This window comes from Humulus lupulus, chromosome 5 (assembly GCF_963169125.1).
Source record: "Humulus lupulus chromosome 5, drHumLupu1.1, whole genome shotgun sequence".
NCBI classification, from domain to species: Eukaryota; Viridiplantae; Streptophyta; class Magnoliopsida; order Rosales; family Cannabaceae; genus Humulus; species Humulus lupulus.
The window spans coordinates 240,202,072-240,221,988 of record NC_084797.1 but is presented as its reverse complement, the minus strand read 5'-3'; positions in this window follow the sequence as shown (position 1 = coordinate 240,221,988).

Here is a 19,917-nt window from a genome sequence, read left to right as displayed (position 1 = left end):
AGTTCTTAGCAAAAGGATGGCGTGTAAAGATTTAAAAGAAGAATGTGGGGATTATTTATAGAACTGAGGTGTGCCGAAAAAGGGTAATCATGAGTTACCTTTTTCAAGGCATGGGGGAGTGTAACAGTCGTTGGAATGATTGGACATGATTAGGTCACTGTTTTCAAGAACGCATGAGGGCTCTTACAGATTTCGTGGGGCATACGAAAAGTTATTTTCCTAAGTTTACTTATTGCTGGTCGCAATAAATAAACTTGGGGGAAAATGTTTAGCTATAAATCAGTTGCTGATGACGTGGCAATGATTCTCGACATGTGGCGTCACGTAGCAAAGATACGGCTCGCCTATCGACCAACATTATTTTTACACGAAGAGATCAAGTTCTATATACGACCAGCTTGGTCGTATATTTCGTTTATTTATGTAAAGATCTGTATAGTTGTGATGATATCCGAGAATAACTCTTCATTATGACCTGAAGATCCGACCATAAAGGATAGATATTATTTCCTAATTCATGTAACTCTTCCTGAGCCTATAAATACACAAGAGATAGCTCAAGGAAAGGGATTGATCTTTTTTCTTGGAGAATTATATTACTATTATCCATCGTTGTACTATTTTCTTCTTCGAAGGTCCGTGAAACTCAGGAACCCTAGTTCTTTGATCACACCTTGGGAGCTCAATATTAATAATAGTATCAAGTGGACGTAGGTCATTTCCAATCAATGGGGTCAAACCACTATAAATCTATGTGTTCTTTATCTTTCCATTAGATTACTTTCAAGCTCTATATCATTTTCTTGTCGTTTCCTAAACTACGTGTCATTGACCAAAATCAGGGTCAACACGTAATAAGAAAATGATACTTAAAAATACTAGAAACGAAATATCAAGAACACTCGTTCCTTTTTACGTGGTTTGGAGGTTAAAATCCCCCTAGTCCACGAGTCTGTATTATTACTATATATTTCTCTATATTTTGATAGAGTATTTGCATTACAGAAAAAAAAAAACCAACCCCTCCCCCTAGTCTTGGTATTTATAGAAAAAACAATCCCTAGGTAGGCATAGGGGTCTTCACGTGAATACAAATCTCTCATGTGACCTGTCTCGCACTAATGATGAATATTACAATTTATATTAAGGTATGGTCTAATCATTAGTTAAAACTGACCTTGGGTCATCTGGCATAATCGGACATGTGATGTCTGATCATGCACGATTATATTATGTGTTCGGGAATTCAGGGATAAACGGACATATGATATCTGATCACACATGTTTAGATAACGTATCCAGGTTTATAAAGATCCATGGACATGGCAGATCTTTAGCGTACCCCGAGCTGAGCGTAGCATCAACTCGTGTCTCGAATGTTTTGCTTCATAAGTGTTTTCAGATCGTGCCTATTGCTTTGTATTCATCGCCTCATGTTATTTACCTGGGGAATCGCGCTGCCCTTACAGAGGAAATATGAGCTTATGGATCATCCATTACAGTCCTTGGCTAGCCCACTGTACCCGAGTTGTCTAAAAGACTCGTGCTGAATTTCAGGACGTACATTCGCCCCCCAAGTCCTTGCTCGTGTTCTATGACGTCATTTTCTGACTTACACGACGGAGACTTTTAAACCTCTAGCGCGATTATTCAGGTTTTTCCCATTACTTGAGTACTGGACACGTGGAATGCTGCGATTGGCGTCTGTTCGGGTTTCGAGGATTGCATTAATGGCCTAGCCAACTTTTTGCCGCCGCTTCGTCTTTTGAAACACTATCCTTAGATCTTGCACTAGTTTGATCGAACGGTCCACGTCGCTTTAGGCCTTTTACGTATAAATAAGGTTGGCAAATTCCAGGATTCACCACCTTTCATTCAAAATCTTTTCACATTTTCTCTCTTCTGCATTTCCAACCGTTCTTCTTTCTCAGAAGAATCCAAAAACCATCTGTTGCAAAAAACCTTAGAAACCCAGTCGCTCAGAAGTCTTCCAGGAACTCTCCCCAGCAAAGTCTACTTCCCTTAACTGAAGAACATACTGTAAGTCTTTTGGTTTTTAAGAAACTCTTATTTTACTGGTTTCTGGTTTTATATATATATATACCATGCCTATCCGCACTTCTCCGTAGTGCATATTAGATTATTCCCCAAATGTTTTTGGCACACAGGCTTCAGCTTAGTTTTTACTAAGTAGGTCTTAAAAATACCTCTAGAACTGTGATATCCATAAAGCTAGGTAATTTCTGTGATACCACGAGCTGGAAATCGCTATAGCATTGGATGGCCCTGGCCTTCAATTCCTTCGCCATTCTAAGCCCGACCAATAAAGCTTCGTATTCAGCTTCGTTGTTGGACGCCTCGAACCCAAACCGTAGCGTGGAGTGGAACCGATGGCCTTCCGGAGAGATCAATATGATCCCAGCTCTAGACTCGTTCTCGTTAGATGAACTATCCACGAATATCCTCCACAATGCCTGTACTGGTTCTCTCAAATGCTCCTCTTGAAACCCAGTGCATTCAGCCATGAAATCAGCCAGGGCTTGACTCTTGATCATAGTCTATGGTACGTATAGTATTTCGAACTGGCTGAGCTAGATTGCCCATTTTAAGAGACGTCCCGATGCTTCAGGTTTTTGTAACACCTGCCTTAAAGGTTGGTCGGTCATGACGTGGATTGAATGGGATTAGAAATACGGCCTAAGCTTCTTGGAGGCTATAATAAGGTAGAACACCATCTTTTCCATTAAGGGATACCTCGATTCAACTCCGAGAAGTCTTTTGCTTATATAATATACCGGTTTTTGAATCCGGTCCTCTTCCCGGACTAGCACGGCATTGGGACTTAGGCTAGTTAGGTTGTACCCAGACGGCTTTGTTTTTGGGACTTCGCAGGCACGCTCTTATCCAAGTTTAGGGTATGCATGATCACACTCGGACTTATCCCAACCATGTCTTCATGAGACCAGGCGAATACATCAAGATTTTCTTGTAAAAATTTTATCATCTCTGCCTTCGTCTCATCGTCCAGATTTTTCCCGAGTTTAACGATTCTTGAAGCATCTTTGGGATTGATGTTTACTTCTTAGAGCTCTTCAATAGCTCGGAGCTCAAATCTATCTTTGCCTACTCGCGGATCGATATCATCAGTCGGGGTAATATTCGCACCACTGGCTTATAGAGGTTCTTCCATTCCAGGAGCAGTCCTTACTTCCTGGGATTCCTCGCCTTCGTCCTGTATGGCCATCGTTTGCTGCCGAGGTTGTGATTTTCCCTTCATGGAAATGCTGTAGCATTCCCTGGCAGCAAGCTGATCGCCTCGAACGGTGCATATTCTCGCAGATGAGGGGAACTTGATCACAAGGTGGCGGACAGATGTTATGGCTTTGAACGCCATTAACGTAGGTCGACCCAAGATTGCATTATACGTGGTTGGACAATCAACGACCACAAACTCGAAAAGCTTGGAAACAGTTCGCAGTCCTTCACCCAGGGTTATCACTAACTCGATTGTTCCGATAGCTGCCGATCCCTCGCCGAAAACCCATACAGCATCATGAAGGTTGCCTTCAACTCAGTCACAGACAATCCCATTTTTTCCAGTGTGGACCTGAATAGTAGGTTCACAGAACTTCCATTATCCACTAGTGTCCTAACTCTCTGATTGGCGAGCTGGACGGTTATGAATAGAGGATCGTTATGCAGGAATTGGACATGACTAGCTTCTTCTTCAGTAAAACTGATTGGTTGTTTCTCCAATCGTTGTTGCTTAGACAAATGCTACCCCAGGACAAACTCAACTCCGTTGTGAGACCTCAACTCATTGATATACCTCTTCTGGGCACCTCTGCTCCTGTCTGCCATATGAGGGCCTCCGAAGATGGTTGTTATCTCTCCCCCTATTATCGGAGGAGGGGTATCCTGATTCACCTGAGCTTCGGTCTGATTCGCCGAGGCCTCCGGAGTTGATGGAATATTTTGTTTAGCGAGCTAACTGGGAGTTATTCGATTCTGGGCATACTGAGCCAAAGGTCCAACCCTAATGAGTGTTTCATTCTTATCCTTCAAGTGTCTGCAATCATCAGTGTTGTGACCTGTGTCATGGTGGAATCGACAAAATTTTGAAGGATCTCTCTTCGCCCTTTGATTTTTTAAAGGATCCGGCTTTTTCCATGGGAGGCGGGCATAATTCGCCAAGAAAATGCGCTCTCTAGTATCCGTGAGGTCGGCATAAGTCGTATAGATCAACTTGAACTTCTCCACAAGCTTGTTTTTCTTCGAACCGCTCTGGCCGCCCTCACAATTTCCTTTCCTCTTGCTACTTCCCCCTTGGTTATTCTGGGTAACGGCTTGATACGTAGCTGCAACATCCATTACCGCTCCAATGAGCTGGGCAGGGACTTGGCTGAATCCTACGATCGAAGCTCATGCCTCTTCCAAGTTGATCCACCTTTGAGTCCTGTTCAAGAACTCATCCACGGTGTTGACCCCCTTTCTTTGGATTTCCTTCCATAGGTCACCCCCAACAAGAATTCCTATTCTCATCGCCATGAGCCTAGTACTTTCATCCGCGTCTCTAGCTCACGCAACAGTATTAGCGACTCTACTTAGGTATGCTTTCAGAGGCTCTCCGGGCTGCTGCTTTACATTTGCAAGGGAGTCCGCCTTGATGCTAGCTGCCTGAGAAGCCCAGAATGCCCTTTTGAAGTTAGTGGAGAAACTCTTCCACGAGCTGATAGAATGCTTTTTGTATTGCTTGAACCATTGCCTAGCCGGCCCGACCAGAGTCGAGGGGAATACCAGGCACCTCAGCTCGGGTCCAATATTTTGGGCCATCATCAGGGTGTTGAACATTCCCAAGTGGTCGGACAGATCTCCATCTCCATTGAACTTTGACAAATGGGGCATCCTGAAACCCAGCGAGTATGTTGTTGCTGCGATGTTAGGGGCGAAAATTTCAAGCTCATCCCTTGAGTCATATTCGTCTTTTTCCTTCTCTGATATGAGTCTTTTCATCAGCTCCTCCATCTGGGCTAACCTCTCGAGGGTTTTGTCCTTCGTTCCCTGGGGCTGTTCAACAGCTCTCATTCGGCCGTACGCATTTGGCAGGTTATTGTCCCTCCAAGCTCAAGCTTGGTTTGGTGGGACATTTCCATTATCACGTACTTCAGAAGGACTTCCCTCGTGGTGAGTGCCACTGACTCCACCACGAGCTGGATTTTTCTTTTGTGAATTCAGGCGATCTCGTAGATCAGTCTGTGGATCAACTCGAGGGCTCTGAGCCGAACTCAGCTGATTTCTCAAATCTGCACCAGTCCTACCACTTCGATGGCCCTCCATCCAATAACTTCCATTAGAGAAACTTAGAGCTTGTGGTTGAGGATGAGGATCTGGGACATTTCCGCATGCTCATGGGGCATATGCAGAGGCAGCGGGAGGAGGATTTCTCCTGCTGTCCCCATAGGTAGGAACGTTTTGAGTGAAATAAGGTTGTGTTAGATGTCTTATGGGCGACGGGGGATGTCTAATTGGTGAGGCAATTCTTATCCTGTTAGGACGTACCAAATTTGCCCCCGGTCGCTCTACTTTGCCATTTATGACTCTCTGTTTCTGGCGATCTGATCGTGGCATAGGGAGGTCGGTTGGAACATGCCGTCTTTGCGAGTTTCCCCTAGACCTTCTTTGTGGATTGCTGTGGGCATTTCCAGGTGCATTCGACGGTGTTACTAAACTTGGGGTCGAGGTTCTAACCGACCGACTGATTTGCTGATGATCCCTGGTAAAGCCATCAAACGGGATTTCTTGGTGATCTTGCACCATGGGCGCATAACTCGAGGTTGAGGTTTTAACTGACCGACTTGGCCTGGGTCGACCATTCCAGCAGGACTAATGAGTCCCACCTTGCCTCTTTCCGACGTTAACATTGGTTGCAAGAGGGGGTAGCCGATCCAAAACCTCCTCGATTTGTTTGTTTGCTTTGGCTAAATGGCTCCTTAACTTCATGTTTTCCAACTCTACCACAGTCAGGTAATTCAGGTTCGGATTCGGCGGCAATGATGCTGAACTCCCGGTGTCGCCGTGGCCCATCGGTTGTTTTCCCGACCGTTGCTGGATCTCAGGGTTTTGTTCATCAGAAACAGTGGTATGGTGAGCCGCCTGCCCACCAGGCTGATCCGTCTCAATACCATGTCTCGAGCAAGTAACCACCATGATGAACTTTGAGCTGAATCTTCCACAATAACACTAATCTCCAGCTCTCAATGAAAGCACCAATCTGTTGACCCAGTTTTTCTCCAACAGTGAATTACGTAAATAGTTGGGATGGATTAGTGCTTAAGGATAAACCGTAATAAGAAAATGATACTTAAAAATACTAGAAACGAAATATCAAGAACACTCGTTCCTTTTTACGTGGTTCGGAGGTTAAAATCCCCCTAGTCCACGAGTCTGTATTATTACTATTTATCTCTCTATATTTTGACAGAGTATTTGCATTACAGAAAAAAAAAAAAAAAAAAAGCAAACCCCTCACCCTATCCAAGGTCTTGGTATTTATAGAAAAAATAATCCTTGGGTAGGCATGTGGGTCATCACGTGAATACAAATCCCTCATGTGACCTATCTCGCACTAATGATGAATGTTACAATTTATATTAAGGTATGGTCTAATCATTAGGTAAACTGATCATGGGTCATCTGGCATAATCAGACATGTGATGTCTGATCATGCACAATTCTATTACGTGTTCGGGAATTCAGGGATAAACGGACATGTGATGTCTGATCACGCACCTTTAGATAACGTATCCAGGTTTATAAAGATCCATGGACATGGCAGATCTTTAGCGTACCCCGAGTTGAGCGTAGCATCAACTCGTGTCTCGGATGCGTTGCTTCATAAGTGTTTTTAGATCGTGCCTATTACTTTGTATTCATCACCTCGTGCTATTTAACAGGGGAATTGCACTGCCCTTACAGAGGAAATACGAACTTGTGGATCATCCATTACAGCCCTTGGCTAGCTCACTGTACCCGAGTTGTCTAAAAGGCCCGTGCTGAATTTCAGGACGTACATATATATTTATATATATATATATACTAGACTAGGTAGAAGTAACGTGCAATGTATGTTTGCTTAGTTTTAAAATTGTAAACATTGTCTATAATTTTAATAAAAATTGGTTAACTGTTTTTAAATATATATATATCGAATAGAATGAATTATATGACATTTAAACACAACGTTAACATAAATATATATTTACATGGCTACATGACATATATATATAATAAAATAATATTTAAAACGAAATTAATAATAGAATTAAAATAAGAATAGAAAAAGTCAAAGTATAGAAGTAGTATATACGCCTCAATTATTTTTAGTTTCTAATATATCTCGCAATGTCATTTAGTGAATTTGATGAAGAAAAAGAGCTTCAATCACTTGATAAAAAACAACTATCACACAAATTTATAGGATAAAAAAATGATATGTGTGTATTTATTATTTTTAAATAAATATGATTTAACTATTTAAATTATCATAAAATATCTTAAAAATATCATATTTTAATTCATTTATTTACTTTTGTTTAAGTTTATATTTGTTCTAGTTTTTTAATTAGATAGTGACAACAAAAGATTATATATTATATGTTTAATATAATATTAAATTAAATTAAATTTTATTTAAGTTATAAAATGTATGGTTTTATTATTTTTAAATAATTATCATTGTAAAATATCTAAAAAATATCATATTTTAATTTTTTAATTAATTATTTATTTAATATTAATTAAGTTTAAGTCATGTTTACACTCTACTGTTAAATATAAGAATATTACATTAAAGTTGACGGGAAAAAATAAAAAACTGTTAAAACCAAAATTTTTCGTTATCTACACACTTTTTATACAGAAGAGATACAAGCAACGTACAATGAACGTTTGTTTGGTTTTATTTATAGAATTTATTAATTATTTTTATTAAATTTGTATCATTGTTATATAAATGTTAAATAAATAATATTATATATAAAAGAATGACATAAATATATTAAATAAAAAATTAAACATAAACATTGTTTATAATTTTTAAAATATATATAATATGATAACCTTTTTAGTCATAAATGATAATTTTTTTAATAAAAAAATTAAACATAAATTAATTACACACTCACGACACACACAATAATATATATAGACACACACACACACACATATATATATACTAAGTAGAAACAACGTGCAATGCACGTTTACTTAATTTTAAAGTTATAAACATACTTATTCAAACATGTGTTTTTTTAATTATTATATAAATTTTAAATAAATAAACAATATCATAAAAATAAATAAAATATGTTTGATATAATGTATAACACAAATTTATTAAAGAAATTAGGAGAAAACATTATATATAATTTTAATAAAAATTAGTTCACTTTTTTTTAATATATATAATAGAATGAATTACATTTCTATAGTATATATAAATATTTATATCAATAATCTCTACATATATGACATATAAATAAAACAATGACATATATATATATATATATATTTACATGGCTACATAACATATGTATAAATTACAATAATATTTAAAAATAAATTAATAATATAATAAAATAAGAATAGAAAGAGTATCATATAGTGTAGAGTAGTATTACATGCATCAACTATTTTTAGTTTCTAATGAAGAAAAAGAGTTTCATTGACTTCATAAGAAATAAATATCACACAAATTTATAAGATAAAAAAATTGCAACGCCTTACTGCCTTAGAGCTATTACTAAGTGAGTTTTAAACGTGCTATTAACTCGCTAATCGAGATTTTAGGTTAAAAGTGTAATTAAACCATAACAAAAGTCACATAATTTGAAAATGTAGTCATTCATTAAAAATTATAAAGAGTTAAACATTTGGGATCCCAAAGTACTGTATAGAAATATTTACAACTCAAAAATATAATTAAAGTTGACTAAACGACAAAATTAAGTTTAATACAAACATCTCCCAAAAATACCCCTGGCCGTGATAGCCGGACAGGCCAAACATGTACACGTCGCTTCATGCTCTCCACACTCATGGTTGGTCAATCTTCCCCTTGTCCTTACCTGCACCATAGAGCACCTGTGAGCCGAAGCCCAGCAAGAAAACTCCACACAAGCAATCAACATATGCATATCTATCAATCAGCATATAATAAAATCGACAACAGGCTAAACATATAAAGACCATGCCGTTCCAAGCGCTTTACCAGGCCCTGGGTTCACGGTCTACACCATGAGGATATCCCAGGTATCCTATAGAGGTCTCACCCTGGCAACTCGCACTCCACGTGCTTAATGCTGCTCCCGGCCCTTGTCGTACTCGGCCTTGCCGTTCTCGGCCTTCGTCGTTCCTGGCTCTTGTTGTTCATTCACATATATGCACACATAGCATAATTAAAAAAATACTTAAACACATATAAACATAATCAATGGGGGGCTACGCCCTGCAACACAATCATATAGGGTCGTGTCCTGTAACACAAACTATAGGGCCTCGCCCTACTCTACGGGTACAACTGTTTTCTTACCTGTGTCCCGAGCATTCCGAGCACCGATATCCTGAGCACAGTTCCCTAGTCCGAGCCTTGCTGAAAACCTAGTCACAACACATCAACAACATCCATCCATAAAGTTCTAATCCATTAAACAGCTTTGGGTTATAATTCTAGTCTTCGGGACCTTGAATTTTATTAATCCTGGTGATAAAATCCATCTCGAGCCTTAACTTTTGGGTTCTCGAGCCTAAAACCTCCTTGGAGTCCAAAAATTCACTAAGCGTCGCGGCCCCAAGAACCCATGCCGCGGCCCGCATCAACCAGAAACCCCAACCCCCAAAACAAGGCATGCGCGCCGCAGCCCAATCCATGGTGTGCCGCAGCCCGCCCTTCTTCTTGTCCTCCAAAGTGTTCTACATGGCCGCGACTCAGCAAGAACAATGCCGCGGCCCGACCCTTCGAACCTAGAAAAATCTTCCATTTTCACCACCAAAACCAAGCCAATTTACCCCAAAATCATTCCAACAATTCAATTCAATCACCACAGAAGTTCTATTATGGTCTCAGCAGCAAAACCTAACAAGAAGCTAGCTTAAAACTTCATCAAATCCCAAACTAAATCTTCAATCCTCAAAGACTTAATAAAACTAAAACCCAGCCAATAAGTTACATAATTTAATGGTTAGAATCACAGTTAAGAGCTTACCTTAGCCTCTGCTTGAATCCACAAGTTGAATTCACCTAAACATGCATTTCTAATCGCATACTCAACAAATTCACATATTAACATAACAAAATCACTTATTGCCCTCCAGGCACACTAATCAAGGCCCTAAGCCTTATTAGCAAATTTGGGACGCTACAACTATCCCCTCCTTACAGAAGTTTCATCCTCGAAATTACCTTAACAACTTGGGATACCGCTCCCGCAAAACTGATTCAAGTTCCCACGTCGCCTCCTCAACCTTGCTGTTCCTCCACAGCACTTTCACTAAGGCGATGGTCTTGCTTCGCAAGACTTTATCCTTCCGGTCAAGAATCTGAACTGGCTTCTCCTCATATGATAAATCCTAGTCCAGCTCCAAGTTCTCATAACTTAATACATGCGTAGAATCTGATACATACTTCTGGAGCACGGACACGTGAAAAACATCATGAACCCTTGATAGAGCTGGAGGCATCGCCAATTCGTAGGCTACCTCTCCAACCTGTTCCAGAACCTCAAAGGAGCCAAAAAACCTAGGGCTCAACTTGCCCTGAACACCAAACTGGTTTAATCCTCTCAAATGTGAAACCTTAAGGAACACATGGTCACTGACCTGAAACTCTACGCTCCTGCGTTTCAAGTCTGAGTAACTCTTTTGGCGACTTGTGAACGAGAAGGTTATAGCTTATGCATAATGACAGCTGAAGGAGTATGAGCAGTGGTATCCTACCTATGATTTGGAGTTACCAGCGGTGGTATTTGCGCTGAAGGTTTGGCGGCATTATCTGTACGGGGAAAAGTGTGAGATATACACCGATCACAAGATTTGAAGTACCTTTTCACGCAGAAGGACCTGAACATGAGGCAGAGACGTTAGCTGGAGTTGGTGAAAGACTATGACTGTGATATTCTTTATCATCCAGGGAAAGCCAACGTAGTGGCGGATGCGTTGAGCAGGAGGGGCCCGGGTCAGTTATATAGTTCCACCAAGATTTCGAGAGAGTTAGCTGAATAGATGGCCAGAGCAGGGATATAATTGGTGGTGGGCCGGTTGGCCAACATTACTCTGCAGTCGACTCTATTAGAGCGGATTGAGGAAGGTCAGCGTAACGCCCTAAACTCCAGGGACCGTTACGGTGCACATTAGAAACAATGCTAAACTCGCTAATCGAGTCATTTGGCCATAAACGTGTAACTAAGTATGATTAGCGGTTTAGGGATTAAATTTTTTGGTTAAGATATAATGTTTCACTAGAACATTTAATGTATACATTGGGATCCCAAAAATATAATTTAAAAGTCCATTACAAGAAAATATTTACAACCAGCCGATCTAAGCGGCAAAACAGGGTTTAACCCTAGTTCCTCTCCTTCAAACCTCGGCCGTGGCGGTCGAGCAGCTGCATATGTACACATTGTCACCTAAGCTCTCCAACTCAAGGATGGTCCAGCTTTCTTTTGCCTTTACCTGCACCACAAAGCACCCGTGAGCCGAAGTCCAGCAAGAAAATGCTCATGAACAGTCATATCATGATATCAAATCATATCTAGCATGCCTAGCAAACATAGCTCTATTCAAGCATGCAAATAAACTCAGATAATACTGGGGAATCAAGGATAAGAAATCCTGCCCTCTTGATTGGATGACTATCAAGTCAATCCTAATCAGATGAGTGTTTCAACACTTGAGGTTCTGGTAAACCATAGTGAGTGACCAACAAGCAAGTCACTACGGGGCTCAGTACCCAAAGCCATGCAAATGATGATCATAATGATCATACAGAGCTCATAGCTCTGAACAGATGAGTGAATATCACTTGGAGGTTCTGTTAACCATACTGGGTGACTGATAAGCAAGTCACTATGGGGCTCGGTGCCTATAGCCGTGTAATGAAACCGTTACCTGGGCTTTCCTGCAATGGCTCTAATCAGATGGGAGACTGATGGGTAGTCACTAGCTTTAACAGATGAGTGACTGATGGGTAGTCACTAACTTAAACAAATGAGTGATTGCTGGGTAAGTCACACAAGCGTTTTTAGTTTTCATCGAACTTGAGGTCGGTCCGGCATTAATGCACTTGTTGAGTCATCTAATGCAGATGTCGATTAGATCTAATCTTTGTTGGCTTACGTTGAACACGCTAAGGCCGTCCTGACTTATAAGTCAGCACTGTGTGACTAGTGCTTAGTACCACTGTCGAACTTGACTAATAAGTCCCAGCTTCACAGTTGATACTGGCACCTTTGCCAAATCTGACTAATTAGTCAGTACCATGCATAGTAAGCAATGCTACCAAGCATATGTCATATGTCGAATATTTAAACGTAGGGCATTCAGCATGGTTACTTAACAGTTGCTAGCACAACTATGATCATGCACAAACACAGAGACTCAAGCTCTGATCAACCTCATAGTCAATATTCATGGCATGCCATAATCACATGTTTCTCGTGCATCACATGCATCACACTTAATCATCCAGCATGCCTCAATAATAACCATATGCAAATGAGCAAGATTGCTAAGCATTCAATATGCTATCAATGTTTACATTTAAACATCCAACATGCATCAAGAATAACCATGCATGTCACATATGGCGTGCAGTTTTCTTACCTTTGGTCCAAGCACAGGTTACCAATAAACGAGCCACAAGCACAATCCCGATTCCAAGCCTCTAGTGATAACCTAGTCACAACCACAAATGGTGATCCATAAAGTTCAAGTTCTAAAACCAATTCTGGAACCAAAACCTAACCTCCAAGACATCAAATCCCACTAAACCGGGTAGCAGGAATGATCCTGAGGCCTAAGGTTTGAGTTCCCAAGCTTAAGACATCATTTCGGTCTTAAATACCCTCAAGCGCCGCGGCCCTAACTCCCAAGCGCCGCGACCTACCTCCAAACAGAGGCAGAACCCTTTTCTGCCTGAGCCTAGCAACGTGGCGCTCCTCCTTGCGCTGCGGCCCTAACTGCCCTGACAGCAAGCCACCTCCTTCATCAAGCCTAGGTCGCGATGCCCTAGAATAGAGTCGCGGCCCTACCACGATCCCAGCCAAAAACCTCATTTTCTCCCTTTAAAAACCTTCTAAAAACCTATCCAAACATCCCCAAATCCCAAGATCAAAGTTCCCAAACATCCCCATGATCGAAAACCAACAAAACCCAAGTCTCAAATCTATCAAAAACTCATCAAAACACAAAATACAAGTCAAGCTTAAAAACTTTTAAAAAAAACTTAGAACTTAAAACTTGAATTACCTCTGATTGAGTTGTTCCCAACTAAATCCTTCAGCTAATAAGCTTCTAATCTTCCCTAGGATCTCTATGCCTCGATCCTCACTTGAATCCGAGTCCTAAAACTCAAGTTATCTTCGAAAATGGGATCGGGAGACGAAAATGGAACCTTGAGGGAGAGATAACTTCTTGAACGTTCTTTTTATTTCTTGAAAATGGAATCTCGTTGTGACTTTCCCAATAGCTTACCTCCTAGGATAGTCTTGTGCTGAGTAATCCTAGCATAACCAAACAATAATAAAGCACCACACACATATCACATATATGCCAAATATGCCCGAAATGGCCAAAATATGAAAATCACCCAATTACTCAGAAATGAGCTCACATGCATATTTAATACACCTAAACATGTATATTATCATTTAATAACACAATAAATCAATTATGGCCCTCCCGGCCTCCTAATCAAGGTCCTAAACCTTATTAGGAAATTTGGGCATTACAGTCAGTTGGTAGACGCTCAATTATAGGAGGTTAGAGAGAATGTCTTAGCGAGAGTAGCTAAGGACTATTCTATCTCTGAGGTTGGTTTGTTACGGTATGAGGGGCATATTTGTGTCCCAGCTGATGTGGGGATCAGACAAGAGATATTGGATGAGTTGCATACTACGACGTACTCACTTCATCCGGGTACCACGAAGATGTATCAGGATCTACTGACGTTATATTGGTGGCCCAGGATGAAGAAGGATGTGGTGGAGTACGTGGCCAGATGTTTAACCTGTCAGCAAGTGAAAGCTGAGCATCAGCGACCAGCAGGGTTGCTTCATCCTTTGGGTATTCCCAAGTGGAAATGGGAGGATATTACAATGGACTTTGTGGGAGGTCTACCCAGGATTGCAGGGCTTCATGACTCGGTGTGGGTGATAGTGGACAGATACACCAAATCAACTCATTTCTTTCCAGTGAAGACGACATATACGATGGATTAGTATGCAGAATTATATGTGAGGGAGATCATACGTCTCCATGGGGTTCCTAAGTCCATAGTGTCAGACTGGGATCCTATTTTTACCTCCAAGTTTTGGGGTAGTTTGCAGAAGGCTATGGGGACTCAGTTGAAGTTTGACATGACCTTTCATCCTCAGACTAATCGATAGTCTGAGAGGAAGATCCAGGTGTTGGAGGATATGCTTAGGGCATGCGTTATCGATTTCGAGGGATCGTGGAGTAAGTATCTCCCATGGATTGAGTTTTCATACAACAACAGTTACCAATCAACGATTGGAGTGGCTCCCTATGAGATGTTATATGGGAGGAGATGTAGATCACCCATTCATTGGGACGAGATGGGTGAGAGGAAGTATTTGGGACCAGACATGGTTCAGAAGACAAATGAAGCTATTGAGAAAATCCGAGCTAGGATGCTCGCCTCACAGAGCAGATAGAAAAGCTACGCTGATCCCAAGCGTAGAAACGTGGAGTTCCAGGTTGGGGACCACGTGTTTTTGCGAGTTTCACCACTGCGAGGGGTGAGAAGATTTGGGAAGAAGGGCCAGCTGATCCCTAGATTCATCGGACCTTTTGAGATCCTGGAAAGGATCGAACAGGTGGCTTACAGGTTAGCTTTGCCACCATCGTTGTCAGGAGTTCATGACGTATTCCATGTTTCTATGCTCTAGAAGTACGTCTCAGATACGACACATGTGCTGAATAAGAAGACTTGAAATTGCAGATAGATTTATCCTATGAGGAGCGACCGGTTCAGGTTTTGGATCGAAAGGATAAAGTCCTACGGAATAAGACGATTCCTCTGGTTAAAGTGTTATGGAGGAATAGTAGGGTTGAGGAGGCAACCTGGGACCTTGAGTCAGCGATGCGGGATCAATATCCCGAGTTGTTCTGGTAAATTTCGAGGATGAAATTCTCATTAGGGGGGATAGTTGTAACGACCCAAAATTACTAATAAGGCTTAAAGGCCTTGATTAGTGTGCTGGGAGGGCAAAACTGGATTATGTGTGATTTAAATGATTAAATGCATGATTATGTGATAAGCATGCTTATATGATTATTTGGATATATGAGATGCATGATTATGTGTATTTGTATGCATGTAGGCCCTGATTAGATTAAAAGGGCATATTCGTAATTTTGGCCCGTTAAGGGCATAAATGTAATTATTTGTGATAAAATTTTGAGACCGCATTATTATGTGGATATATTTGTAGCTTGTGACTTGAGGCGATCCTAGTGAGCGGTTTAGCGAAAAAGTCACAGTGGGGATTTATTCCCGGCTTGGGGGAGCCTAAGGGTATTTTTGGGAATTCGGGAAATATATTGGAGACTATTTGACATTGAGGGAAATAGTTGGTGATTAGCTATGTTGGGGTTTTATGCTCTAATTAAAACCCAAATTCTTTGTAATCTCATTTTATTATCAATAAAAGAATAGAAATCATTTTTTGACTTGGTCAATCACTTTGCTCACATGTTTTATTTTCATGATTATTTGTTTAATATAAACTTCTATTAAATCCAGAGCATATAGCTAATTTTATTTATAGTGACGTAATCACAGTGGAATATAAATATGATTATATGTTCAAAAATAAGTTAGTCCTAAGATTAGTCAGTGCACCGGATTTACACTGACTTGCCAATCTACGATATGATCTACTTACACATTACAGTGTTATGTTCTTTCCAGAACATTAGCAAAGTAGATAAGATCGGATGTATTTGTTACATCGGACAGGACCGATATTGACAGCTGATAAGATGAGTAAACATATCGTTATTATCTATTCTATTCATATCATATAGTTGACCATAGGTCAATTCAATCTCAATTCTGAGTGGTTAGTATTCTAACTTATTGTATTATTTGAGTTCTTTGACTTGTTCGTTACCAGCTTACCCTACGGACTAGCCCATACTTACATCTTGGGAACTCGGTAGTATAATTGAGTGGGAGTGTTAATCATAGATATGAACATCTATAGCTTATGTTGAAGAAGTGAAACGATGGTTTCCTTTTAGTTTGGTTCAAGGTGATAAATGATAGAGATCTCATTTCAGTAATTAAATTAGTTTACTGAAATATCATTTACAAGGAACTAAGTGTTTTAAGGATAAAATACAATGAGGGGTAAAACAGTATTTTAGTCCTGTCTCATTGTAGACCGTCTATAGAGGATTGAGTGACAATTATGGTTGTAACAATGGATAATTAATAGCGTATCTATATTTGTTATAGAGTGTTCTATGAATTCAAGAGTGCAATTCCAAGTCTATAGTGGAGTCACGAGGAATTAATAAGTTAGTAAATTTATTTGTTAGATTTATGATAACTTATTGGAGCTTGATTTCATAGGCCCATGGTCCCCAATGTACCTTGGATAAAATCATCTAGATAGTCTCAATTAATTGATTTAATTATCAATTAGAATTATCAAAGTTGACCAGGTCAATTTTGGATAGTTTCACAGAGTTGTGTAATTTTGAGAAGAAAAGAGAAATTATGGCAGATTTATTAATTAAGATAAATTGGTATCTAAATTAATAAATAAATTTAAATCAAGGTTCAAATTATAAATAATTAATTTGATAAAGGATTTAAATAATTATTTAATTAATTAAATCAATAGAAAATAATACAGGCCTTGATTTTAAGTCCAATGGGCTTATAATCAAATGGGAAATTTCACGGGCCTATAGCCCATGATAATTTTGACCTAGGGCTTCAAAATGGCTGTTATTTTATTGATTTTTTAATTAAATTAAATGGCCTAATTGAGTCTATAAAAGGAGTGCTTAGAGAGAAGATTTTAGAGACAACAGATAAGTCACAAGTCAGATTTTCTGATAGTTTTATATTCTCTCTAAACACAAGTCCTTTTCTAAGCCACTTTGTTATTTTCTCTTCTTCTCTCTATATCTATCTCATGTGTTGAGAATTGCCCACACTAGTCTAGGTGGTTCTAAGGATACATTGGAAGATCGTGAAGAAAATAGAAGATCGGTTCAGTTTCTTGATAATACTCTGCGACAGAGAGGATACAAGAGTTAGAAAAACTGAAGGAAGGACTCTTTAATTCCGCTGCATATACTGTAAGTATTCTATTCTTTGTTTCTCTTGAATTCAATTTTAGAAACATGTTTTAGGCTATCTCGTATTAATTTGTTTAATATTAGATATACATGAAAATAAATAAAGATCCTGTATAAGCTTTTCTAACAAGCTAGGTGTCGGTGTAATGACCCGAATTTGCTAATCGGGCTTAGGGCCTTGATTAGTGTGCCTAGAGGGCAATAAGTGATTTAATATGTGTTAATATGTGGATTTATGTGTGTATATATGATAATGATGCATGTTTAATTGAGTTAAATGTGCATGTGGGCCCCGTCTGGATATTAGGGGTATAAATGTGATCAAAGTTATATATGTGATATGTCTGTGCATCACGATCCGAGACAGTCCTGGGAAGCGGTTAGCCAGGAAGTCACAACGGGGTTGAGAATCCGACTCGGGGCGAGTCGAGGGGTAGTTTGGGCATTAGTTATTATATGGGGTTATCGGGTTATGAAAATAAATATTTGGAGATATATTTGAGGATATAATGTTTAGGAGGGAATATTGGGGAAATTTACCATTTTGCCCTCGGCGACATTTTGGTACCCCGAGCCTTGAGGTAACCCTTTAGACTTAAGTTAAGTAAAACAAAAAGGAGGAATTATTGAGAAGTTTTAGAAACTGACATTAGTTTTTCTCCCAGCTGAAGGCAACTCTTATATCTTTCTCTCTAAGCAAGTGGATATCTTCTCTTTGGAAGCCTAGGGAGAAACTTGGAGGAATTGGCTAGAAACTAGAAGGATTTCAGCTGAGAAATCTTGGGAGCTTGGAGCTTGAGAATTAAGGATCAACTTTAGAGTTTGAATTCAGCAAAGGTAAGCTTTAATTATAAAGGTTATGCTGAGAATTGTAGTTGGTTTGTTAGAGTATGCATGTTAGTCAAGCTTGATCTGTGTTTGAGTATTTTAGTTGGGTTTTGGAGCAGATTTTTATGGGTTTTGATGCTGATATTGAGCTAAAATGATTGTGTTGATTAACTAGGATTGTTAGCTAAGTTTTGGGTGAATTGGCTTGAGGAAAAGTGTAGAAAGAAGGTGAGGAAATCTAGGTTTGGAGGAGAGGGCCGCGGCCCTAGAAGGGACGCGCCGTGGCCCGTGTGCGCGCGCGGCCATGGGAGGCCGAGAAGTTCATGCGCGCCGCGGCGCTTGGTGTGCGTTCGGCGGCCCGTGTAGGGGTCAGTGAGGTGCTAGCCTCTGTTTTGAGGCTAGCCGCGACGCTTGAGGGTGGGGCCGCGGCTCTTAGTGCCAGTTTGTGTTTTTAAGGGTGTTTAAGCTTGGAAATTCAATGGTTAAGGCTTGGGATGGATTTTGTCACCCGGATTGATAGAATTCAAGGTCTTGGAGGTTAGGGTTATGACTCAAAGATATTTATTGGATTAGAACTTGATGGATGGATATTGTTAATGTGTTGTGACTAGGGTTTCGACAAGGCTCCAGTTAGAGGACTGTGCTCAGGGCATCGGTGCTCGGAAAGCTCGGGACTCAGGTAAGAAAACCCTTGTTCCCATAGAGCTTGTATGCAGGGCTGGGCCCATTGTGTCTGAATAGAACTGATATTCAGGGCTGGGGCCAATGTGTTTAAACTGCAGGGCGTAGCCCTTTGATTGAATTAGCTAGTATTCTGTAATTGCTTGTTATGCTATGAATGCTATTGTGTGAATGATCGGCAAGAGCCGGGAACGGTGTTGACCGAGAACGGCGAAGGGCCGGGAACAGCGTTGGGCACGCTGAGTGCAAGGCCGAGGATGGAAAGGGGCCGGGAGCAGCGTTGAGCACGTGGAGTGCGAGTTGCCAGGGCGAGTCCCTAAAAGGATACATGGGATATCCTCACGGCGTGGTCCGCAAACCCAGGGCTTGGTAAACGCCTGGGACGGCTAGGCCGTATGTGTTTAGCCAATTGGTGGCCTGTTTATATGCTTGATATATGTGTTGCATATGTTATCTGTTTGTGGGTTTTCTTGCTGGGCTTCGGCTCACAGATGCTCTGTGGTGCAGGTAAGGGTAAAGAGAAGATCAGCCAACCATGAGTGTAGCAGGCGTGAGGCGGTGTGTACATGTTGGGCCAGCCTGGCCGCCACGGCCAGTGGATTTTGGGAGATGTTTGTAAATAAACCTAAATTTTGTCGTTTAGTCGACTTGGTTCAGTTTATGTATTGTAAATGTTTCTAAATTGTATTTTGGGATCCCAGATGTCAAACTTTTATGGTTTTCAATGAAATGGAATTATTTCTAAAGTGTTTCCTCTGTTTATGGCTTAATTACACTGTTTATTCTAAAACCTCG